Source organism: Staurois parvus, unplaced genomic scaffold, assembly GCF_062004578.1.
Source record: "Staurois parvus isolate SC_StPar_1 unplaced genomic scaffold, SC_StPar_1.0 ptg000344l, whole genome shotgun sequence".
In the NCBI taxonomy this organism is placed as follows: Eukaryota; Metazoa; Chordata; class Amphibia; order Anura; family Ranidae; genus Staurois; species Staurois parvus.
Genome location: NW_028318140.1, coordinates 1,798,765 through 1,811,478, shown reverse-complemented (window position 1 = coordinate 1,811,478; position 12,714 = coordinate 1,798,765).

Here is a 12,714-nt window from a genome sequence, read left to right as displayed (position 1 = left end):
TTACCACAACATAAAATGGTATTTTAAAGGGCCAGTACCTTCATTAAAAGTGAACTCTAACTTTCTCCTTTGCCAAAAAGGAAATAGCAATAAGTATTTTATGTGTTCAAATTCACGATCATATAGTACCTAAAGATATCGGAACACAATATAGAAACATATTGACTACAACTATTAAAAATTAGTGAGAAAACAATTTAAATCAATATCTATGTTCAACCCATTAGGTTTTAATTAATTTAGTTAGTATATCCAATATGTCTCTCTCTTTGATATTTCATTAATCATATCCATTCCTCTCCAATGTTGTTTAACCTTAAGTATGCCATAGAGCGTAAGTAAACTGGGATCACTATTATGCTTTAATTTAAAGTGTCTTGACACACTATGCTTGTCAAAACCTTTTTTTATATTCCCAATATGTTCTCCTATACTAATTTGCAAAAGCCTCCCTGTTCTTCCGACATATTTGAAATGAGACGGGCATTCTAGAACATACACTACATATGACGAATTGCAAGAAATTAACAAATTGATTTTATATTCTTTATTAGCTGACGTTGAATGGAAATATTTATTTTTCTTTTTAGACTCTCTATTCATAGTCTTACAAGCCTTGCACTTGTTACAGTGTAAAAAACCTTCTATGTCAGGGAATAAATTTACCTTTTTAGGTGGATCTATCACATTATGAACTATCTTAGTTCTCAATGATTTATTTTTTCTGTATACAAATCTTAGTCTTATCGAAATAATATTTTTTAGTATATCATCTTTCAGTAAGATAGGCCAATACTTCTTGAAAATATGTTCAACTGTTTTGTATTGCATGTTATAGTTAGTGACAAAAAATATATCTCCAAATTTATTTATATTTTCTTTTTTCTTACATAAGAGCAGCTCTCTATCTTTCTTATTAATAAATTCTCACTCTTTTTCAAGAAAAAGCCTATCATATCCCTTATCAACAAACCTTTCAATCAATAGATTGGTCTAATCTACAAAATCATTTTGGGCACTACAATTCCTTTTAATTCTGGTAAATTGGCTTTTAGGTGTGCTACACAGCCATCTCGGATGATGACCACTTGAAATGGGTGATCATATCCCCCTGGTGAAGTCACGTGACCCGGTGACGTAACGCGTAGGGGAGGGGCTCTGACATCACAACGTTGTCTTGGACACAGCACAGCACGGCAAGCATAGCAGAAACTGCAGGACAGGCTGAAACTGCCTTACTCTGAAGCCTATGTTAAAAACTCTGTATGAAACTTGCAGCAGCAAATAAAGCCTTCATTTTAAAAGGATAAAGCACTATGATGGTTTTGTTTCTTCATACAATCATCCTGTGATATATTGGAGAGAAATCAGTATAGGAGGAAGGAGACCTTTGGAAGAAAAAGCAAAATATCCATCCAGCCATCAAATCCTGATCAGCAGCAGGCATAATCACTCCAGAGATCCCAGGTGGATTAAGATCGAGCATAATCATCCCATTTGCCATCAGGAATATCCTAAGCAGGAGGATCATCCCAGCAGTCCTATAAGGACAAAAAGCTAGTTTTGCCTTTTTATAAGGCAAAATCTGAGGTGAGCGCATAATAAAATCACACTGCACGTGGATTATGGGATTGCACCATCATAATTTAAATTGAAAGAGGACTGTCTATGAGCACTTTTTCATATATATTGTTTTTATCACTATCACTATTTACTATTGTCACTAGCACAGTATGCGGTATTTATTTATGATGTTATAAGCAGAAGATAATTGTATTTTATACACTAGATATATATCATTTTATTATTTTTTCATAAAATATTCTGTAGCTCTGTCAAATGTCCCTTCAAAAGTGTGTTATAATGGCTAAGGAACATTGCTGGTTATTATCCAATATGTCATTGGATAGTGAAAAAAAAATACAATTTTGCAGTTTTGCATAAAACAACCCCTTTCTGGTACGGAATGTACTGTAAATACAGAACTTTAAGCTGAATTTCAGGCATGCATTTTATTGCAGAGGTACATTGACCCAGCTTGTACCAATGTAGGAATATACATATCATATCTGTAGGATCCCCATGGAAGCTGAAAATAACTGTAGTAAGTGCCACTATGTATTAGTCAAAATGCAAGGCATCTTGGGAATGGTGCCCATGCCAAAAAGTGACCCAATGGAGTTGATTCACTAAAACTGGAGAGTGAAAAATGTGGTGCAGCAGTGCAGCCTCAGCTTCTAACCTCAGCTTCTTCAACTGAACTTTGACAAAAAACCTGGAAGCTGATTGGTTTCTATGCAGAGCTGCACTAAATTTGGCACTCTCTAGTTTTAGTAAATCAACCCCAATGTGTTCATTAGGCAACAGTACAGTGGGACCCGGAAGACAGGACAATTACTGGACCAATGTAACTATGCAATAAAATGCATACTTGGAATTCTGCTTTTCTTCAGTAAATAGGCGATTCCAACACACTTGTGTAAATGTTTCAGAAAGAGTGATTAGTGGGAAATCCTGCCTTTACAATAAATAAAGTGGTTGTAAACCACAGACATAAAATATGAACAAAGCATATTGTATTCCTCTATAATGTGTACTTGTCTCAATTAAGAGTGTCATTTCTGTCTGCTGCTTTGTTCCTCTACTATCAGCATGGATCACTTCTGATACGTTTTCCTGACACTAAGAGAAAAAAGGTGACAGGTAAGAAACCTCCAGCAGATTGAAAGCCTTAACTCTGTTCATCCGAGCTGTGTGGAGGGGGTGTGTCCCTTCCCTCCAATCAGCTCTTAGGGCTCTCCACCCCATTTTTTCAGCCCTTTCAATGAATATAGAGAAGAGAAGACTGCAGATAAACAGGTACAACTTATGTAGGAAACAATTTATTTGTTTCATATCTGTGTATCACCTGAGGCCAGTTTCTTCACTGGGTATATGTAAGGGTTTACAACCACTTTAAGTAATCAATGTTGGTATTGTGATTAGAAACACTGCGTCATCTCTCATCTCATCTCACCAAAAATAAAACTACTGTGGAATAAACCTAAGGATGATGTCAAGGATGTCCCATATATGTAAATGCCTACCTCTAATTTAATATCAAGTGATATGTAGCATTCTAGAAGAAGTAGAGAGTCAATTTCAGGTTGGGTAAAGATTCTGTAGAACCTTTATCAGCAAAATGAGATTGCTGAAGCTTTGAAGTAGAGAAAGTAGATGTTTTTGGACGTTAAATTTCAAAATGGCTTACATTTATTATATATATATGTGGGGCATTCAAGTCAAACGGGGACTTCTGGGTTTTTATAATAAAAGAACAAATTTCAAGGAGGGGAAACTGCATTTATTTTTCAACATACTCCCCTGCTACATTTATACACTTATCCCAGCATTTAACTAATGCTGTCATCATTGTGTTCACTGTTCCCACAGAAAGATTTGGCTCTTGTGCAATTTCATGACCAGTTATGCATCAGTTATCCTGGATCAGGGGGTCCTTGAATGTTCCCAGGAATGACTGCTGTGGCCTGGGAACCACTATGGCCGGGATCGTTACTGACGGGCATTCAACCATCTTTAAAATGCTTACACCATTCCAATGTCTTATTGTGGCTGTGCTTGAAGCCTTCTGTAGATATACAGGTATGTGGGTTTTACGCCTTTGTTCAGAAGAAACTTCATCACCACATGCTGTTCCACACACGCACTAACACTGTTGTCTGCCATCTTGATTATTGGTCTCTGGACTGGCCCACGACATGTAATAGGAAAATTGCCACTTCCTACTGCATGTAGTACTACCAAGCTAGCATCCCTTTTTATACCTGTAAAATTAAAATTTCAGGTCTCACTTGAATGCCCTTGTGTATATATATATATATACTATATTGCCAAAAGTATTAGGACACCCCTCCAAATCATTGGATTCAAGTGTTCCAATCACCTCTATGGCCACAGGTGTATAAAATTAAGCACCTAGGCATGCAGACTGCTTCTACAAACATTTGTGAAGGAATGGGTCACTTTCAGGAGCTCAGTGAATTCAATCGTTGTACCGTGATAGGTTGCCACTAATTTCCTTGCAACTAAATATTCCATGGTCAACTGTTTCTGGTATTTTATCAAAGTGGAAGCAACTGGAAACAACAGCAACTTAGCCACGAAGTGGCAGGCCACATAAAATGGCAGAGTGGGGTCATCACATGCTGAAGCGCACAGTGTGCAGAAGTTGAAAACTGTCTGCAGAGTCAATAGCTAAAGTCCTCCAAACTTCATGTGGCCTTCAGATTAGCACAAAAACAGTGCATAGAGAGCTTCATGGAAGTGGTTTCCATGGCCGAGCAGCTGCATCCAAGCCTTACATCACCCTGTGCAATGCAAAGCGTCGGATGCAATGCTGTAAAGCATGCCACCACTGGACTCTAGAGCAGTGGGAACGTGTTCTCTGGAGTGCTGAATCATGCTTCTCTGTCTGGCAATCTGATGTACTGTAGATGTTTGGCTTTTGCCAGAACAGTACTTGCCTGACTGCATTGTGCCAAGTGTAAAGTTAGGTAGAGGGGGGATTATGGTGTGAGGTTGCTTTTCAGGGGGTGGGTTTGGCCCCTTAGTTCCAGTGAAGGGAACTCTTAAGGCGTCAGCACACCAAGACATTTTGGACAATTTCATGCTCCCAACTTTGTGGGAACAGTTTGGGGATGGCCCCTTCCTGTTCCAACATGATTTCACACCAGTGCACAAATCAAGGTCCATAAAGACATGGATGAGCAAGTTTGGGGTGGAGGAACTTAACTGGCCTGCACAGAGTCCTGACCTCAACCTGATAGAACACCTTTGGGATGAATTAGAGGAGAGACTGCGAGCCAGGCTCTTGTCTGACATCAGTGCCTGACCTCACAAATGTGCTTCTAGAAGAATGGTCAAACATCCCCATAGACACACTCCTAAACCTTTTGGACAGCTTTCCCAGAAGAAAATGATAAACTATTAACAAATATATCCTTTTTTTTCTTTAATAGAAGGCCTACAGGTGCTTCCATGCTTTTGCTGATGCTGGCTCTTGGATGTTACTTGCTGATTTGTGGTTCCAGTATGACACATGGTCAATCTTAACTCATCCCTCTGCCATCAACCTGACCTTTCTGGCATTTCTTAGTTTGAGAGAATATGTGGTACTCCCCACTATTCCTCAGAATGCAATGCTTATGCTAAAGCAGCCATTCACCAGGCCCAAAAGAAGGAAGTGGGGCAGGGAGGTACACAAGCCTTTACAAAGCCAAAATATACACAGTAGTTCTGGGCAATTGGGTGGTGATTAGGGCAGAAGAGTTTTTAAAAGATAAGTATAGGATGCTTTAGTAGATGTAAACCCTATAACTTAATTAAATTATTACCTTTTGATCCTGTCATGGTCCCTGTTCAAGCACTAACTGTTGTACGGTGGCAACACTCTGACCCTATTTCCAAATTGTGTTCCTGCATTGTCACCCTGATAAAAGGGCTTTCAATGGAGACTACAAGTGGCTGTTTGAACATACACTTCATGTGCATGGCCCACTGCTAGAGCAGCCAATGCTGAAATGTGTGCATGTAGACAAAAAATGACTGAAAAGAGGCTACAGGATATCAGCAGCACTGAGATGCAATAAAGGATAAAAAAAAGAGGGGAAAGTATTTTGTATTCTAATTTTTAAAAAAATGGCAAATGTTAATTATGCACATGGTTTAGCAAACATGTCAACCCGTTTACCTCGGCTTTAAAGCTCCTCCTTTAAAGGGTAAATGTAAATTTATCCAGTAAGGACAAAATATGGGTAATTTTTTATGCACTAGATATAGTCATTTTTTTAACCTGGTGATTTATAAACATACAAATGTATAATTTGGCGCTATACATCTGGTTTACTCTGTTGTATTACTTAGTAATTTAGGGGTAGAGCAGGTGTAAATGGGATGATTACTAATTATGATATTATTAATATTTTTAGAGATCTCAAATAGCAATATTACACAGCCAGGAATAACTTACTCTTACTTGTCTAAGGGCCAACTATCACCTGCTAAAAGAATTTGCTATTTATGATGTTTATTTTAACATGCCTAAATCGTAAATGAAATTCTCCAAGCTATTTATGTTTGTGATACAATTGGCTACAGTGTTTATTTGGTCAAGACAGGATGCTATATTTCCTAATGCACAAAAACAAAAGAATACTTTCTCTGTTAAGTGCCATAAAATAGGCCCTGTTATTTGGGACAGGGTCCAACACAAATTCTTAGGACTTTTCAAAACACTTTCTTTCTATTAAGATCAAAGGGAGCCTAAAGTAAGATACCCCTGATGTTCAGTTTATGGCTGGAAATTTACTTGTTATCCTTATTAATGCATTCAGCTCAAACTAAGGTGACATGATCCAAACAATTTTAACATTGTCCAGACCTTTTGTTTGGGCAATTAACAACCTCTGAATTTATTGCTCATAACCTTTTTTTGGACTATGGTCACTATTCCATTTAAACAATGTACAATTCAGGACATGGATCTGTTCCTTCCCAATTACATAGATCAATCACAAGCTGTTTGTTTATTTTCTACCAAACTTCTGTGACCTGTTGGATGTGTATTACGTTTCAAGAAAGGTATAGTTTCATGGCCCTTGGAAATACAAAATGGCATATACATTGTTATGAAAAATCCCTTCTACACAGACCTGCAGCTTCTCATTCTTTACCATTGGTTATAGACTTTTAAATGAAAGCAGAACTGAACTACAATCTTTTGGCACAATATGCAAACATGTACAGCATACTTGCACATTATGGCAGACATACTTCCATCTAGAGCTAGCATGCTTACTCATGTTGTGGTTCTGCCACCTTCTCCAGCACTTCTTCTGGGTCCAGCTTCTTCTCAATATCCATTGTTCAGCCACTGAAAATGTAACCTATACACGTGCACATTGGAGTTACATATTCCTGGCAACTGTCTTTATACTCAGCATCAGATGCCAGAAATTAGCCAAGAGAGTAACAAAGCATTGTGCAAGAGCCCCAAACCATCTAGGCTAATAAAAAAATTTCTAGAAGAAAGGAAAGAGTTTTTTTGGCAAAAAGACATGAAAAGCCTCTTCTGTTAAAGAGTTCTTCTGCCTAGCAATTTTTTGTTTCCTAACTTTAGTTCTTCTTTAAGAACCATTCAAATAATTATAATACGTGTGTGTCTGTCTGTTCATCTAGCTTCTTACACATTTAAAGGAAACCTGCACTGAAATAAATTTTAGGGACTGCCATTTTAAACCTGTTTCTAAAATTTCTGGTTGCTTGGCTGCCTCTGATCTTCGTGATTTGGAAAAACTGAAACCAGCATGTAGATCTGGAAAGTCAGAGTTAAGTCAGAACATATGACTTGCATGCTATGTGTTTTAGATTTTTTTAATTTAAGTTAGTCAATTGATTCAAAATTTAATGTAAGTATTACATTTGCAAGAGTATAAACACACACACATGAAAATGTATATATTAAGCTATTTTCATTTATTGAGCATGTTTAAGAGTTTTTATAATCAGTGGGTGAATCTTCGGTTACATAACACAACAAAACACAAAAAGTGAGTCCATGGTTATACAACACAACAAAAAGGAGTATACAACAGAAGGCAGCGTTCAGTTACATAACATAATAGAAGAAAGTCCATTAAAGCAGAACTTTACCCTAAAGGGGATGTTCCACTTTATGTCCTCCTCCTCCCATCCTCTAACACTTTTGGTCATTTTTTTGGGTGGGGGAGCGGATACCTAGTTATGCTAGTTACCTACTCCCACTGCCGGTTGGATTACCTATGTGATTCCACCAGAAGTTGACCCTTTTGGCATGCAACCTTTCACAGGTCCGATGAGGCAGCTGGACCATTCACACAGTGCAGCATGGCTTGTGCATGTGCATTTGGAAGCTGTCTGTGAAGCTGCAAATAGTCCCTGCTGGCATCCCGCATTAAACATGCCAGGGACCTGAAGACCAGCAAACAGCCAGCTCAAGTGAGGACGGTGCTGGATCCTTGGGCAGGTTAGTGTCCTTTTACTAAAACTCAACAGCTACAGTATCAGTATTAGTACCTGCTGACTTTTATTTTTTTGCAAACAAGCTGAAGATCCTCTTTGAGCACTGGAATGGGGTTTCCATCACAACCACACAAATTCAAGCTTGGTATGTTCTTGCTTAAAATACATGTTAACTAAATGCAAGTGCATATACATACATAACAAATATCTCATCCAGGCAAAAATATAATAGAGGTTAAATATAAAATGGAGGTCAACTAAAAATGGCTGCAATTCAGTGTACAAAATGTTTTCCCCTTCAAATGCCAGTGACTAAGATAGTAATGAAGCCACTGGATGAGCATGACACCCAAGATAATAAAATATTAGTCAGAAGGACAGGCCAGCAACAGATTCCTTCATACTTCCCTTCAGGTTTCCTTTCAACAATAGTGCTATTTCAGAAACTCACATAAAATACCTTATAAAGTTAACAGAGACCTCTACCAAACAAAGCTAATGGATATTTTTTTTTTAATGAGAACTTTAGTACTTAAAATAATTTTCAGTAGAAAAGTAACACTGAAAATGTGCCTAAAAGTTACAACTTTATTATAGCTCTAGAGTGAGAAAGGGTTAGAACCGCTGTCTGTCTTCTATTGCTGTGTCACCAAAGATAACATTTCCCTTCACTTCTTTCTAGGTGACCATCAATCATAGAACAAAAATAATATAGCATAAGAGATTACTACAGATTTATTAATATTGCCCTTTGCATCTACAAGGTATATTTATCAGTACTATTCCTTTGGATATGGCCTGGTTCACACTGATGCTATTTCAGCTGTGACTTGGGTCACACTGAATCGCATGAAAATGGAAATAATATTGCGTCCAGTGGTGCCCGTTCACACATCATTGCAAGACAGCTGTGATGCAACTTTGGGAAATAGCCCTGTATTACTTTGCAGTGTGATCTGGCACCATAGAAGACGTAAACCACATGCAAAATGCAACCAAAGTCGTATCAAAGTCACACTACATAATTGCACTGCAGAGTTAAAATTGTATCACAGTAGTGTGACTCGAGCCTAAACATCTATGACCATTTGTGATTATTTATGTGAATGTGTACGGTCGCATAACAGACTGTAGGCTATATTTGGAAACAAATTATCACATTTACACAAAATACATGTATAGAACAAAGTATATGCAGTACATATATGGTAAATACATCAATGGGAAAGTTACCTTGTGCATAGAAACATATTTCATATTATAATTAAAAAATAGTATTTTTCTGTAAATTGACAGCTAACCACACATCTGCTTTTTCAATGTACTTTGTATTAACAAACTGCTGTTTAGTTTGAGTATCTACCAGACTGGATATTTTTTATTGGGTTTTTTTGTTCGACCTTGATACTACATACAACAAACCTAAAGAAGATTGTACAGCTATTGCACAATTACAGTGGCAAGAAAAAGTATGTGAACCCCTTGGGATTACGTGGAGTTTTGCATGAATTGGGCATAAAATGTGATCTGAACGTCATCTAAGTCACAACAATAGAACACAGTCTGCTGAACATAATACTACACAAACATTAGATGTTGCCATGGTTTAATTGCACTTAACATGTAAACATTCACAGTGCAGGGAGGAAAAAGTATGTGAACCTTTGGACCAGGGGCGGACTGACAACTCATGGGGCCCCCAGGCAATAGGGGATCATGGGGCCCCTGTGTCCTTGCCCAAACTCAAAAAAGCCTATGAAAAAGGTACCAGGGGCATCTCATGGGGCCCCCTACTGACCCCGGCCCCTCAGGCAGTGCCCGAATTTCCAAATGGTCAGTCCGCCCCTGCTTTGGACTTAATAACTGGTTGACCCTCCTTTGGCAACAATAACCTCAACCAAACGTTTCCTGTAGTTGCAGATCAGACCTGCACAACGATCTGGAGTAATTTTGGACCACTCCTCTTCACAAAACTGTTTCAGTGTAGCAATATTCTTAGGATGTCTGGTGTGAATCGCTCTCTTAAGGTCATGCCACAGCATTTCAATCGGGTTGAGGTCAGGACTCTGACTGGGCCACTCCAGAAGGCGTATTCTGTGCTGTTGCAGCCATTGTTTTGTTGAATTACTTGTATGCTTTGGGTCATTGTCCTGTTGCATCACCCATCCTCTGCAGAGCTTCAGTTGGCGGACAGATGGTCGTACGTTTTCCTGCAAAATGTCTTGATAAACTCTGGAATTCATTTTCCCATCAATGACAACAATCCGTCCAGGCCCTGAGGCAGCAAAGCAACCCCAAACCATGATGCTCCCTCCGCCATGTTTTACAGTGCGGATGAGGTTTTGATGTTGGTGTGCTGTGCCTTTTTTTCTCCACACATAGTGTTGTGTGTTCTTCCCAAACAACTCAATCTTGGTTTCATCTGTCCACAGTATATTTTGCCAGTAGTGCTGTGGAACATCCAGGTGCTCTTTTGCAAACTTCAAATATGCTGCAATATTCTTTTTGGACAGCAATGGCTTCCTCCGTGGTGTCCTCCCATGTACTCCATTCTTGTTTAATGTTTTCCTTATTGTAGATGTGTCAACAAAAATGTTAGCATGTGCCAGAGATTTCTGTAGGTCTTTAGCTGACACTCTGGGATTCTTCTTTACCTCATGCAGCATTCTGCGCTGTGCTCTTGCAGTCATTTTTACAGGATGACCACGCCTAGGGAGAGTAACAACAGTGCTAAACTTTCTCCATTTGTAGACAGTCTGCCTTACCGTGGACACGTGAACATCAAGGCTTTTGGAAATACTTTTGTAACCCTTTCCAGCTTCATGCAAGTCAACAATTCTTGATCGTAGGTCTTCTGAGAGCTCTTTTCTGCGAAGCATGGTTCTCATCTGACAGTGCTTCTTGAAACCAGTAAACCCAAAACAGGTGTGTGTTTTTTAAGGGCAGGACAGCTGTCAGCAACACATCCAATATCATCACACTGATTGGAGTCAAGGTTGGCTCACTCCTGGCTCCGATTAGCTCTGGGAGAAGTCATTAAGCTAGGGCCTCACATACTTTTTCCTCCCTGCACTGTGAATGTTTACATGTTATGTGCAATGAAACCATGGCAACATCTAATGTTTGTGTAGTTTTATGTTCAGCAGACTGTGTTCTTCTATTGTTGTGACTTAAATGACGTTCAGAGCACATTATATGCCCAATTCATGCAAAACTCCACGTAATCCCAAGGGGTTCACATACTTTTTCTTGCAACTGTATATTGTAATGTGTTTATATCCAATTATAGAATTAAAAGCATATTGATTTCCCACACTAAAGTGTAAATAAGGGCAAACCTTTTTTTTTTCATTTTGGATAGTAAGTGAGGGTCATAACCCCTGTCCTTTTTGCAATCTATGTCCCATAGGGGGGATTTCTCTTCACTTCAAGTCCCACAGCCAAAACAGAAAGTGAGAGGAAATCCTTCATAGTGGGGGAATCCCAGGTGGCACCAGGGTCAAAAGAACTAGTGTTTCTAATGGAAGATTACTGTTCTGGTGTCAACTCACAAAACAATTTTGGATTTTCTTTTACTTTCACTTACGATAATGATAATTAGGACAACAAGGGTAAATCTCTAACTGGGATACAGACTGCAATAAATAAAACTGTCAGGTCTTTTAATCCCTCTCCACTCTATCCAAAACAAAAAAAGTTTGCCTTTTGTTACACTTTGTCTACAGCACTCATCATCCTTATATTTTACAGATGTGTACACTAAATATTATATAAGGGCTTATACATCTATGTCAGACATGACAAAATATGTGCAAAATAGCAGGCAAAATATTTAGCCTTCCATTGAGGCTACCTAAAGGGATTACACTTTTTTGTCCTCAGTTCCATCCCACCTAGGGCACTTTCTGCAAGAAGTTTTTAAAGCGGCTCCCCCTCTCATTTGTTTTAACCACTGCTTACCTGTTTACGAGTCCTGCACAGTTAAGGTACTCACCAGCCAAACAGATCTAGGGTTGTCCTGCTGTGATTTACTTTTCTTCTGCCCCCCACTTGGCCCCATGCTGCCATCTTCTTGCATGACATCATTGGGAAGCTGCTGGCTCTTCCAGCTTCAGCAGGCTGCTCTCCCAATGATGCACTGCTAGGCCCATCCGCCTTCTCCTTTCTCAGTAAAGGACTATGCCTCTTGGGATATGCAATGTACGTGTCCCAGGAGGCACAACAGATAAAGTTCATATCATTCACCTAAGCAAGTGACATGCATAGGGGGGTGGGCCAGAGATTTCTTATTAAAAAAAAGAAAGTAAATGTAAAACAAGCCAAATTTGCACAGTAGAGGGAATGCAGGGTAAAGAGGAGGCAACATCATATTGAGGGTGAAGGTCCATTTTAAATTATCCCTGAGTTTGCATGGGGTCCTTCACAGAGTCCAATGAACATAATGGCTTCCACTTGAAATTGGTTCGAATGTACGGTATATGACATTTTGTCTGAAATGAATAACACATTGGATATTCAGTAATGCAGAATAATGTATTTTTGGTGGTTTATATGCAACAGATTTTTTTTCCCTTTTTCATTAGGTAATATGTAACCTAATCAACACCCCATGTCTCCATAAATTTTAAAAGAGTCGGGAGTTACATTTCATTACCT